At 44.0% G+C, this 12,397-nt stretch overlaps 1 protein-coding gene across 7 annotated transcripts in view; it reads left to right on the forward strand.

Moving 5' to 3' along the window:
- Positions 1 to 12,397, forward strand: part of PLCE1 (phospholipase C epsilon 1) — a 331,768-nt gene that overhangs the window by 220,514 nt on the left and 98,857 nt on the right. The window lies entirely within an intron of this gene.

Consider the following 12,397-nt stretch of genomic DNA (forward strand, 5'->3'; position numbering starts at 1 on the left):
CTTCTATATGTTAATTAGTGTTCCTTTGAAAAGATATCTCATGGTCAAGAGAATTTGAGAAACACTGAGTGTTAGCTGCTGCTTGGAGAGTCACCACATACATAAGCATAGTACAGGTTCTAAAAAATCCTGCCAGTAAAGAAATCTGTTTAACTTTATCACAGCATTTCCGCTCTCTTCTTAAATACTTAATATGTTAGAATACGTTCTGTGGAACACAGTGCAGGAAACATTGCCATAAAACATTGCTGGGTCTTCAGGGCAGAAAGATATAACAACAGCTGCTGGAATATTTATTAAGCACCTACTATATACAGAACACATGTGAATGATTTAAAATTGGCAGCTCAAGTGTCTCCCAGCCAGGATTTCAAAATCTGAAGATGTAGAAGGATAGGCACATATGGATAAGAATGCCCATCAACAAGCAAGACGAATGAAGTGTCAAGTACAGCTCGGAAGTGCTGGAGCCCAGCCACTGGACAACTGTTGTTTGACCTCCCAAACTGAATTCCTTACTCTCAGCTGTCAGTATCAAGTTCTTTTGCTTCACTCTGCCACTCCGTTGGTTACACGATATCATGGCAGGACATTCGTTGTTTATTTTTATAAATTAGGTAGTTGGTGAGACACAGAGTAATTTTATCTTGGGCTGAATGCCCTAGAATTCTAGCCTTTCATGTATAGCTTTGGTGGATTTTGCTCAGACTTGGAATCTCTTCTTTCCCCAGAAAAGGTGACCTCCTTTTTACAAAGCAAAGAAGATATTGAACTGGCCGATGCCACATGATGTAACTTAATCCCACTCTGAATCAAAGGTATAATTGCAGTCCAGTGTACCTGGTGTTTCCTGCGTTCTCAGGATGACTGCCCTTTTGGTACCTACTTGAGGCTCAATACTTTTTTCCCCCTCCTACCAGACCATATCAGTGTGTCCCCACTTCTTCACATAGCAGGTAGAGCTGCTTCTTCATCTCCTGTTTCCCACCCTGCCCTGCCAACTTGCCTGAGACTTCCTATTGATATTTTCTTTCTGAACTTTTTCTTGCTCCTTTTCTACTTTCCCTCTGCCTCTCCTGTCTCTTTGAAAAGAAAGAAAATATCATTGTGTCTGAGGGCCTTGGGAGGTCCTCAGAACCAATGATCTCTGCTAAACAGAATGGAAAGTGGTGCCGTAATAGAAAGCCAACATTATTTCTACAAAGTATCTTGAAGAAGGAGCTGCTTTATTTAAAAAAAAAAGCAATGTTAATAGTTTACATTTACTGAGCATCTACTGTTCTCCTAGCCCTGGAATGCTTTACATTTAATATCTCTTTTATTAGTCCCAACACCCCTATGATACAGGACAATTTATTATTCCCATTTTACAAGTTAGGAAATTGAGTTGTACAGAGGTAAGAAACTTGCAATAGTTCACAGAAGTAGCAAATAGCAGAGTCAAGAAATGAACCTGCATTTCTGTGGCTTCAAATCCTGTGTTCTTTGCCGTTAAATACACTCTCCTGTTTCCACCAACCTTCCATTAGAACAGAAACACTGAGAAAACAGAATTCTAGTTTTCATCACATTTCTTCATTACCAAGTTTCATTCACAGAAGTTCAGCCCCACCCACATGTACTAACTACATGGCAGATTCAATTATCTTCTTCTTAAGGTTCTAATTATATCTGCCAGGGTCCAGCAGGGCTGGGATGTACTTGATCTTGGTGGGATGAAACATCCTTTGTTTCTTCACACAGATTTGTCTTTAGAGAAACATGTGCCAATACATGCAAACTATTTTATTCCCCTCCATTCCCTCCTTTTTGCTTGATTAGTTTTGGGTTGGTTGTTAGTCTCTTATCTGCTCACCACCCACATTGCAATCTGCCTATGGGCCCTGCAAGTGAAGTAGTGACTTTCTGGACTCACTTTTGATGCCTGTGACAGTTGTCCAGATGTCCTGGGGCCCAGGGTGATTCACAGCACATCCCAGAGCCTCTTGGTCCTGCTGGGTGGCCCTGGAAGTCAGAGTTCACTCTTCCCCCTTTTCAAAGTAATGTGGCCAGTTGCTGGTGGGTTCCCTGTCTTGGAGACTCGAGTAACCTGGGAAGCCATGTCCTGTCTGTCACTCACAGCACCTTAGACAGCTCATTCCAGAACAGATGAGATGGTCACCACTACCTTCACTCTTTGATGCCCAACTCTTTTATCTTAGGGAAAATGGAATCCTCCAGTCAAAACCCAAACCTTACCCATAAGACTTCTATGTTGTGGCTGCTGGGTCTACTTCCCCAGCACTAGCCTTTAAACCTCTTGGGTGAAGAGCAAGCTGGCAGGTGATTATAGGATGAGCTGTAGTATAGCTGTCAGCTCCAAGGCAAGAGATCTTGCTATATTCCTCCCTCTGCAGCCCCTCGATGCTCTGGGCAACTCAAGCACTAAGCCTGTCTTCTGAGAAGGGTAGCACTGACAGGGATGTGGTTATTATGGCTGCTGTGTTTTGGGCATCACTCGGTCATGCAGCAAGAAGTTACTGAGTACCTACTGCTCGAGCCATAACCCATGCTGGGAAACAGATGAGTCAGCCAACACCTGCCTTCAAGGGGCTCAAATTCCAGTGGCAGGGGAATGAGGGGAAAGTGGTCGCAGTACAGTGTAATAAGTGTAACAAAATTATGTTAGCACAGAGAACTGAATAACTAGCTGAGGGTTCAAGGAAGGCTTCCTGGAGGAGGTAATATCAAAGCTTATTAGGCAATCAATTGGATGTGGGGAATGGATATAAAGGAGGAGTGAAGGATTGGGGATATGGTGGGTTTGAGGAACCTTTGGGCCCCCCAGGTGGAGATGTTCCATTAATCCTTAGATATACAGAACAAGAGATGGACATTTAGAGCCAGCAGCAGAGATGGGGTAGATAAAACCAGGGAAGTGTTGGAAATCATCTAGGGAGAGAATGTAGCATGAGAAGAGACCCATGAAGGTCCAGGACAGAGCCCAGAGAAACGCCAGCAGTCAAGAACTGGCTCACCCCACAATTGGAGGAGAGAACAGTGTTGAAAGCGTGGGCTCTAAAGCTGGGCTGCCTGGCTTAGGTTGCGCCTCATAGCTTTGTGATCTTGAATAAGTTACTAAACCTCTCTATGTTTCAATTCCTCCATCTATAAAATGAGGTGGTAATAATACGTATCTCCTTGGATTGTTGTAGGATTAAATGAATTAATACATGTTAAGCACTTAAAACAGGGTCTAAGTAGATGCTACAGGCGTGTTTGAAGTCATTATTATTTCACTGATATCACAGAAGGTCAAACACAGCCTGACAGTCAGCCCCTGAGCTCCCACTAGCATTGCCCAGTTGAGATCCCCTGCAGTGAGAAGAGATGGAGCAGGGGCCCCCATGGGATCCAGACCACAGCTGCTTGGGAGGAGAAAGGATAGATTCTGTTGGGCTGTACAGTTGCCACCATCTCCTGAGAGAGCAAGGACTGTGTCTGCCTTGCTCACTGTATGCACCACTTCCCACAACAGTGCATGTTACAGTAGGAGCTCCTTGAAGACAGGCACTCGGTAGATATTTGCTGAATGAGCAAATGCATGAAGGCAGCTCCAGTTCAGCTGGTGTGAAGGAGGCTGCAGGGACCAGGGAAAGTTGGTGGACCCTCCAGCGGGAGAAACAACACCCTCCAACAGGTGCTACATTTCTTGGGGAGCAACTCCTGACTCTCTGACCTCTCTCCTAGGATACCTGCTTGTCTCTGTAAGTGAGCTGCAGAGGTGGAATCTCTCAGGGACCGTCTACCACACAATCCTTCCTCTTCCAGATTCTAATTCAGGAGTCCTTTGTCTCATTCAATGTGCCATGGGAAATTTAGAATATTAGAAGGGTAACAGAATGGGAATGTTGGTATTCAAACAATAAGTGCCAACCCCACATTCTCTAAGTGACTTCTGGCCTCAGAATGCTAACATTTTATTTTCCAGTCTTTGCTTAGCTATTTCTTAGTACAGTAGACTGGGGTAGCTGTTGGAGGCTCAAAGGTATAATTAATTCACCTTTGGGTCTAATCCTCAAGAGAGAATATGGATGGTAGAACATGGTGGTTTAAAAGCACAGGCTTTGGATTGGGCTCATTCCCAGTTTATAGGTTGTATAACCTTGGGCAAGCTATTTAGCCATTCTGAGCCTCAACTTCATCATCTGTAAAATGGGAGCAGTATTAGTACCACCCATGTAGGACTGAGAGGATTCAAAAGGATAAGCAGTTTCCCTCTCACAAGCACATGCCCGGTACATGGAAGCTGTTGTTATTGTAGTTATTACTAAAATAATTCAAAGAGGAAAAGAATTCATAAATAGCCTTACAAAAGGATCAGAATAGTTGGGAGCTAACAGCTGATTTATATAAAGACTTTTTGTGTAAACTGCAAGCAAGGGATTTCAATTGCATATTACAATGGGATAAAATAACCAAGGCCCTGTTTGAGGGCTATTAATAAACACTTTTACAGAAAGGGAGAATGTACCTGAGACAAGGCTTACCGTTGGATAGCACTTAATAATTGATTTCAGAATGAATGATCCTTCTATTGCATTATGGTAAGAGAGAGAATTCCCCAGGCATAGCTCTGTAATCCAGTTATATAGAGATGTCATTTGCCTGTCTATGTCAAAATATTTCCCCTAGCTGAATTTTAAACAGTAAATAATGCCAGTGAATTTAGAACTATTGTCTAAGCTTTTAGGGAATTTATAGTTGAAGAATTTGGGAATAAACAACGATCTATTACAAACTGTGGGCAAGACACATTCCACAAAAAAATAGAAAAGTGGCCAGATAATATGTTCTCTACCCTCAAGAGGCTGACAGTTTAGAGGAGAAGGTAGACATATCCACAACTAACTTTATTGCAAGCCAGAGTATGCCATATAATTTTCTTATACTTGCTCCAACCACTCCCACCCACCACCTCCCCATGACTAGTATCATTCCCCACAAATTCACAGGCACATAGTAATTGTGGAAAAATAAGCACTATTGAAGAGATATAAATAAAGTTGCTTTGAGAGGGTTGGCTGGGACCAGGGAGTGGTAAAAAGACTTCCAAAGATGGGCAGAACATAAATAGGTAAAATGGGCCTTGTGCTTAATCATAAAACCAACCATATCATAATTTAAGTACTTGCTTAATGTCATTTTCTCCCACTGGGTTCCAAGCTACCTGAGGGCAGGTAACATGTCTGTCTTGCTTACCAGTGTCCAGCACGCCTCCTGGTACATAGTAAATACTCACTAAGTGTTAAAAGAGAGCAGGAAGGGTCATCTCAAACCAGGATACATTTTTCAAGGCTTTTTAAAAATTTTTTTTTATCAGTTTCAAGTTTACAGCAATTCAACTCAACAAAAAAAAAGGAGGGGGGACATTTATTGGTTTATGTATTTGGAAATGTCAGTGGGCTTCAATTATGGCTAGATCTAGGAATTTGACCATTGTCCCCAGGAATCCATCTTCCTCTTTCCTTTTTGTGCACTTCATTTCCTGATATTATGGCAAAGACAGCTGCCAACAGCTCTGAGATTGTATCTTTACACTTTATGATTCCAACAAAAAGGAATGTGTTTTTTCCTGATAGTTTCAGCAAAAGACTCAAAGAGGGGTCTATTGACCTGACTTAGGTCATATACCTATCTTTGAACAAATCATTTGGCCAGGCCTGAAGGCAGTGCCACATCATCTGTAGATATTAAAATGGGAAAAGGGTAATTCACCAAAGCCATGTTGGAGAGCCAAAACAAAACAAGCAAAAACCCCCTCTATAGTCACTACACAAGGAACCAGTTTGAAAAATGTCGTAGAGATAGGAATAGGTGAAGAAAAGGAAATGGTACAGAATATAGTAGGATTGAAATGTCAGACAGGTAAATGGATGGCATCAGTCAGAAGTAAGGCTGGATATGTAAATTTGGATGAAATTGTGCCAGCCTTGAAGGCCAAAAAGGAGGTTTAGAGTTGGTTCTGCAGACAACCATTATGCAATTGGGGAAGGGGGAAAGGGCATCATCCATGATGTGTGTAGGGAGACTTCTCCAGAAGCTACCTTTGGGAGCTTCCCTTTTCCTCTCCGTGCCCCTCCCAAGCAGAGTGTTGTCAGTGGAACCATGCCAAGCAGGGCAGGGAGTTCAGGAGACTCTTCTCCACCCACTTCCCATCAAGGAGGGCTGCTGGGCACATGTAACATGTGGGCCCCTGTATCTGGTGCACAGAGACACCGGCATGAACGAGTCATGGCCTCTGCCTTTAAGGAGCTTACTGCTGGGTGGGGAAATTGGTCTAGAACAAGGTACTATAAAATTGTGTATTTAAAGGATTGGGAATTTTAATAACAGAAGGGGTATTTTATTCCAAATGGGGAGTGAGGGAAGCCTTCAGAGACGTAGTAGTGCGTGTTGGTTGGCCTTCTGCTAGGAAAGGATGCTCAGGGTTCAAACCCGTCTTGGGCCAGTGTGGATTCTTCCTGGTCCAGCCATGTTATAGACAAAAGTGGGCCCTAAAGAGTCCTCTCTGCTGGATTTCTGTATTCTGTTCCCTTGAATTCAGCTTCTCTGTAACTCAGGTAAAATACTAATAGTAGTGGCAGCAGTGAAAGTAGCAGCCACAGTAGTGACAGCCTCAGTTGTAGACATGTGTTGAGCCCTTAACTGCACCCTAAGCTTCGTGCTGAGGTCCTTATGTACAATCTCCGACTCCACCCTCCAATAATTTTATGAGGTAAATATAACTCCCATTTTACTAAGAAGGAGATTGAGGCTCAGAGAGATTAGGTGGCTTACCTTGGGGACATGCACTAGAAAACAGTGGAACTGGTTGCTGAGCGCAGGCCTACCAAACTCCAATGCCTGCATTCTCCACCCCTGTGTCATGATGCCATCCTCTGGCTTCTCCTTCCTGGTTCCAAATGGGTTACAGGCCTAGTCTCAGGTACTGTTAGCTCAATGAGGCCACAAAGTGTAAGTTACAACATTGGACTGGCATTTCAGAAATGGTGCTTGAGCTCTGACTCGCGACCTGGGGGTACAGAAAAAGGACACTGAACGCCTGGGCTGGTTTTCAAAGTTCACTGTGTGTAAGAATCTCTAGGGAATTTATCTTAAAATGCAGATCCCTAAGCCCTTCCCTGAGAGAGTCTAATTTCTAGGTCTGGGTGAGACCTTGAAATCTGTATTTGAACAAACACCGTACCACCACCGGTGATTCTGTGCAAGTACTCTACATTTTAAGGAGTGCTGCTTGACAGGTGTGTGTGTGTGTGGGGGGGGTAGGTGTGTGTGTGTGTGGGGGGTATACATGCCCACACACACTTGTCCAAGGGTTATGTTAGTAAAGCTCCATGAAAGGCAAGTATAAATGTGCCACTGGGTATAAACTACTTGATAGTAGCTCTGTCTCGACTTTTATTGTCTTCTTTAGATTTCACCATTGGAGCCCAGTCTTTGCAGTTAGGGTGCCAGAAACCCATTACAAAGTATTGTCTTTCTATGAAAACGTCTCAGCATATTCAAAAAATCCTTTCTGGCAGAAAGTCATTTATCCCCTTTTACTAGACCTGGAAATAGCAGGAGGAAGTTCAGGCCTTTTCCCAAATATAATCCCTGAGAGTTGGAGGCTGAGAATCCTCCCTGCCCACGGCCTCCTGGGACCCTGGGTGGCCTGCCTGTCAGCCAGAAGGCACCAAGCATCCCCATCCTGGAGATGTGGGAAAGATGGTCTCTGTCCTTGAGGACTTAAGAGTCTGGCCAGGGAGACAGAACAGACCATTTGAAAGAGGCAGGCACACAAATTTAAAAAAAAATAAACCAGATGTAGATCCTTTGGAGTGGTGAGAATCCAAGTGCAGATGTAATTTTGAACTCAAGGCCCTACATTAAGTCAAAGAGAAACAGGGAGATACTGAATGTAAGGTGCTAGGTGAGCCAACAGAAAAGCCTTCCTAGAGGAGGTAAACATCATTCATTCATTCCTTTCAGCCAGTGGCTCTCATTAAGCACACACTGCAGACAGATGCTCAGCTGGTTGCTGACACTGCTGCCCATGACCACAACAGACCCCGTGTCTGCCTTCATGGTGAATTCAAAGCATTGAGCCTCGGGTCAAGGAGACGTGAGGGCATCACAGAATGCACAGCATGTGCATCTAGTCCATGTGGGAGGTCAGGCCAATCCTCCTGAAGAAAGTGATGTTTTCATCTGATTCCTGAAGGCAGCCCCCACCCCTGATATTGGTGGGGCCAGGGCACAGTACATAGGAAGCCTTCAGCCTGTGGCCTGCCCAGTCTCTTCCTAGCCTGACACATGTGCATGTGCATGTGTGTGGACACCTCAGGCTTCGAGTTCCAGCTTTTTCCACACACACCCACACCCACTCTTTGACCTCCCTTCAGGCTTAGGGATTATGATCTCCCTCAGGAGAACTGATCAAGGTAAGGGGCCTTTATACCCTTGCAAGCCTAGAAATGGGCTTGGGGCTGTTTGGACAGGGGATTTGCAAGACCTGAGTCTAGAAGGGGTGAATGATCTATAAGTGGGTGCACAGCCTCTGAATGGATATGTCCCCTCCACTCCACTGACTTCTCACTCTATGAAGAGGGGCCCATCTGGAGGAGGACCAGAGTGGGGCCCTCTAAAGCACGAGGCCAGGGCCGGGATCCTGACTGCAGGGCTTAAGGGCAGTTCTGCCTAAAGAATCATCAAGAGTTAGCTAAATAAAAAAGGTAAGGAGAGGAGGCAGCCTTCCCATAGAAGGAGCACTTAGTACAAGATCCTTGAGGTGGGAAAATGGTTGGGTCACCTCCCTGAAAGCAAGGGAGTGGGGGAAGAGGTAAGCTGAGGTTGGAGAGTAGACAGGGATCTGGTGGGCCAAAGTAGGGGTTCAACTTGACAAAGAGTCCAGGTAGGACACTGTAGACCAGGGAAAGGCCATTTTGAATGGAGCAAGAACATTCCTTCCAAACAGAGCTACTGTGATGTTAATAAAGTATTTGATATGAGGAGAGAGAGCAAGAAGCTGTTCGGTGCGTGAAATGTAGTACTGAGAAGGGGTAAAAAAGGGAAAACATTATTTGGAGAAGAGGAGTTGTGGAGAAGTGTTACGCATGTGTGTGAGGTGGGGTGGGGAGGTGGGGGCAGTGTTAGGATCATAGGGAGAGACAGAGCCTTCAGGGAGAAGCTCTTAAAAAATCGGTCCCGGGACAGTTTCTCTCTTCATTCTGTCCTGGCCATTGAAATAAGGCAAAATATCTGTCACATTTAACACCTTTCTGCTCTAAGAGTGCTCCCTACACTTGAGGCATAGTACTCTTTATGTGATTTTTGCATTTTTTCTGTGTGATGTCAGTGTCCTGTAATTCCTTCTAGGTTGGCAACATATCCCGTTTTCCATTTAGGAACTATGACCACCCTTTATGCTTTGGGCAATATTTTGACATTTGTCCCTGAGTTTCTTTTTATGTATTTATTTTTCATAATTAGAGATGGTACTCTCATTATTTAATGCCTGTAAAATTATGAATACATTAGACTGTCATAAGAATTGTCCCTGAAGTCTGTAAACAGATGTTAGAGGGTGTGTGTGTGTGTGTGTGTGTGTGTGCGTGTTTATGATAACAGCGCTTACATAATCTCAACCGGACCCTGGGGACTCACACTTGGAGATGGAACAGTTGGTTTAAATTAGGTTTCCATGTGAAATATGGTATCGCTATTTTTTCCCTTGTGTTGTGGGAAAGTATATGGAAAATGATTTGACTGATAGGAAATAAATCTGGATGTGTGATCAGGATTGAGACGTGGACCAAGTGGTGATTTCAGCCTGCTCTGTGAAGCAGGCACCTCCAGGGTGTGATGAGTTAACCCTTTCAAGCCACTGGACTGGTAAGTCACTGCGTGGTACTAGAAGAGCTTGAGGGAACATTGACTTTAGCTTGAGGGAACAGTGACTTTCCAGAGACCCTGATTAGCTACCTGTTTCAAAGGAGCTGAGCCCTCAGCAACTAACTAGTTGGATAATTTTCAGGAACCATTTTGACTTTTCAGGTTCTCATTTTCATCTATAAAGAGAGGGAGTTAGACTTCCAGCTCAAAAAGTGGACAATCTTATGATCCTAGGTGTTTGCTGATTATTTCCCACAGGATGGGATTCATCAAAAGCAAATCATACTAAATGAAGAATTGGACAGAAAGACCATGGACACTAGGTCTTTGTCGGCTTAATAATTTCTTGCTTTAGCAGTTCCTGAAGGTGACTTTTACCTGGGTGATGGGATGCAGCTTGGAGACAGTGTGAGCAAGGGGTTGCTCATAGATTTGTTTCCTGAGAATAGCCACCATTACCTCCTGGCGAGGGGTCGGCTCTGGGAATCCCAGAGGGTTCCTGTGTGCTCAGGCAGTCCCCGGAGATTGAGAACAAAGAGTTATCTTTTTCCCGAGGGGCTATGAGTCCCTTTTAGATGCTCTGGACCAGGGCCTGATTCTCCACCTGTTCTCCTGACTTTGTCCAAGAGCCCAGTGAAGGGCAGTGTGTGTGAAGAGAGGAGGTGCACTCTGGGAGCCCTCAGGGCTTGGGGCTGGCTCAGGGGAGGCAGGTGGTCCATTGCATTCTGCTTCAGCCCATTTCAGAAGGGAGGAGGCAGATTATTGCTCCACTGCCCCTGGCTGGTGCCCGATAATAGCCCTGTTTTATCACTAAAATTCCCTATTACTGCTGTTTGCCTATTTGTTTCTAGGTGGGAAAAGGAAAGAGATGTTCAGCATCAATCTCTTGCAATTTCTTCCCATTTCTTTACTCATTTTTGGTACTCTTCTTGGAGTTTATCTTATTCCACCTCTGTCCTCAAATGTACAACTCCCAACCGAGTGCTTAAAAAGACTTAACCAGTGTCAAGTTTAAAGATGCTGTCACCGTTCATCAGAAAGAACACTGGACTGGGATTCCTAGTTCTGACATCAACAAGAATTGTTACCTAGGAAAGTCACTTCTCCCGTGAGCTGGAAAAATGGAGTTGGACTGCCCTCTGTGGTTGCTACCAGCTCTCAATGCTGATAATTCTTAATATTTCATCCACTCACAGGCAATATGCCTTAAACCTTGAACTCTCTCTTGCAGTTATCATGGGTCACCTGTTTAGGCCTCACTCTCACTCAGGCCTGGGACACAAACGCTCCCCAGATTTTAGCACTGATGCCAAACCAAGTGCAGTGAATGGGGCCATGCGGGGGCAAGACCAAGGCTTTGTCTGTTAACAACTGAACCGAGATCTCAGCCAGGATGGAGAGAGTAACTTCCATGAACACTGGTGTCCAAGTACCGAAGTATAGGCAGCAGTAAATAATCTTAGAGACTTATCAGATGATTTAGAGGCTACATATTATAAAAAGGGACTGTAGATGTGAATTTTTTTTAATTTTTTAATAATTCAATTTTATTGAGATATATTCAGATACCATGCAGTCATACAAAGCGTACAATCACTTGTTCACAGTACCACCATATAGTTCTGTGTTCATCACCAAAATTAATGTTTGAACATTTTCATTACCACACACACAGAAGTAATAAGAATAAAAATTAAAGTGAAAAAGATCAATTAAAGTAAAAAAACAACACTGCTTGTTTTTTTTTTGTATTTTTGTGTGTTTTTTTGTTTTGTGTTTTTTTTGCCCCTGTTTTTCTACTCATCCATCCATACACTGGACAAAGGGGAGTGTGGTCCATACAGCTTTCCCAACCACACTGTCACCCCTCATAAGCTACATGTTTATACAATCATCTTCCAGATTCAAGGGTTCTGGGCTGTAGTTTGACAGTTTCAGGTATTTACTGCTAGCTATTCCAATTCATTAGAACCTAAAAAGGGTTATTTATATTGTGCATGAGAGTGCCCACCAGAGTAACCTCTCGGCTCCTTTTGGAATCTTTAAGCCGCTGAAACTTATTTCATTTCCTTTCACATCCCCCTTTTGGTCAAGAAGATGTTCTTCATCCCACAATGCCGGGTCTAGATTCCTCCCCGGGAGTCATATTCCACGTTCTCAGGGGTATTTACATCCCTGGGTGTCAGATCCCACATAGCGGGGAGGGCAGTGATTTCACCTGCCAAGTTGGCTTAGCTAGAGAGAAAGGGCCACATCTGAGCAACAAAGAGGCATTCGGGAGGAGGCTCTTAGGCGCAATTATAAGCAGGCCTAGCCTCTCCTTTGCGGTAACAGTCTTCCCAAGGGCAAGTCCCATGATTGAGGGCTCAGCCCATCAAACCACCAGTCCCCAATGTCTGTGAATACATGTAGATGTGTATTATTATTGAATATTATAATCCAATCTCTGTGTAGTGGAAAAAAATAAATTGACATTAGAATA

The sequence above is a fragment of the Choloepus didactylus genome, chromosome 15 (genome assembly GCF_015220235.1).
Source record: "Choloepus didactylus isolate mChoDid1 chromosome 15, mChoDid1.pri, whole genome shotgun sequence".
Classification (NCBI taxonomy): domain Eukaryota; kingdom Metazoa; phylum Chordata; class Mammalia; order Pilosa; family Megalonychidae; genus Choloepus; species Choloepus didactylus.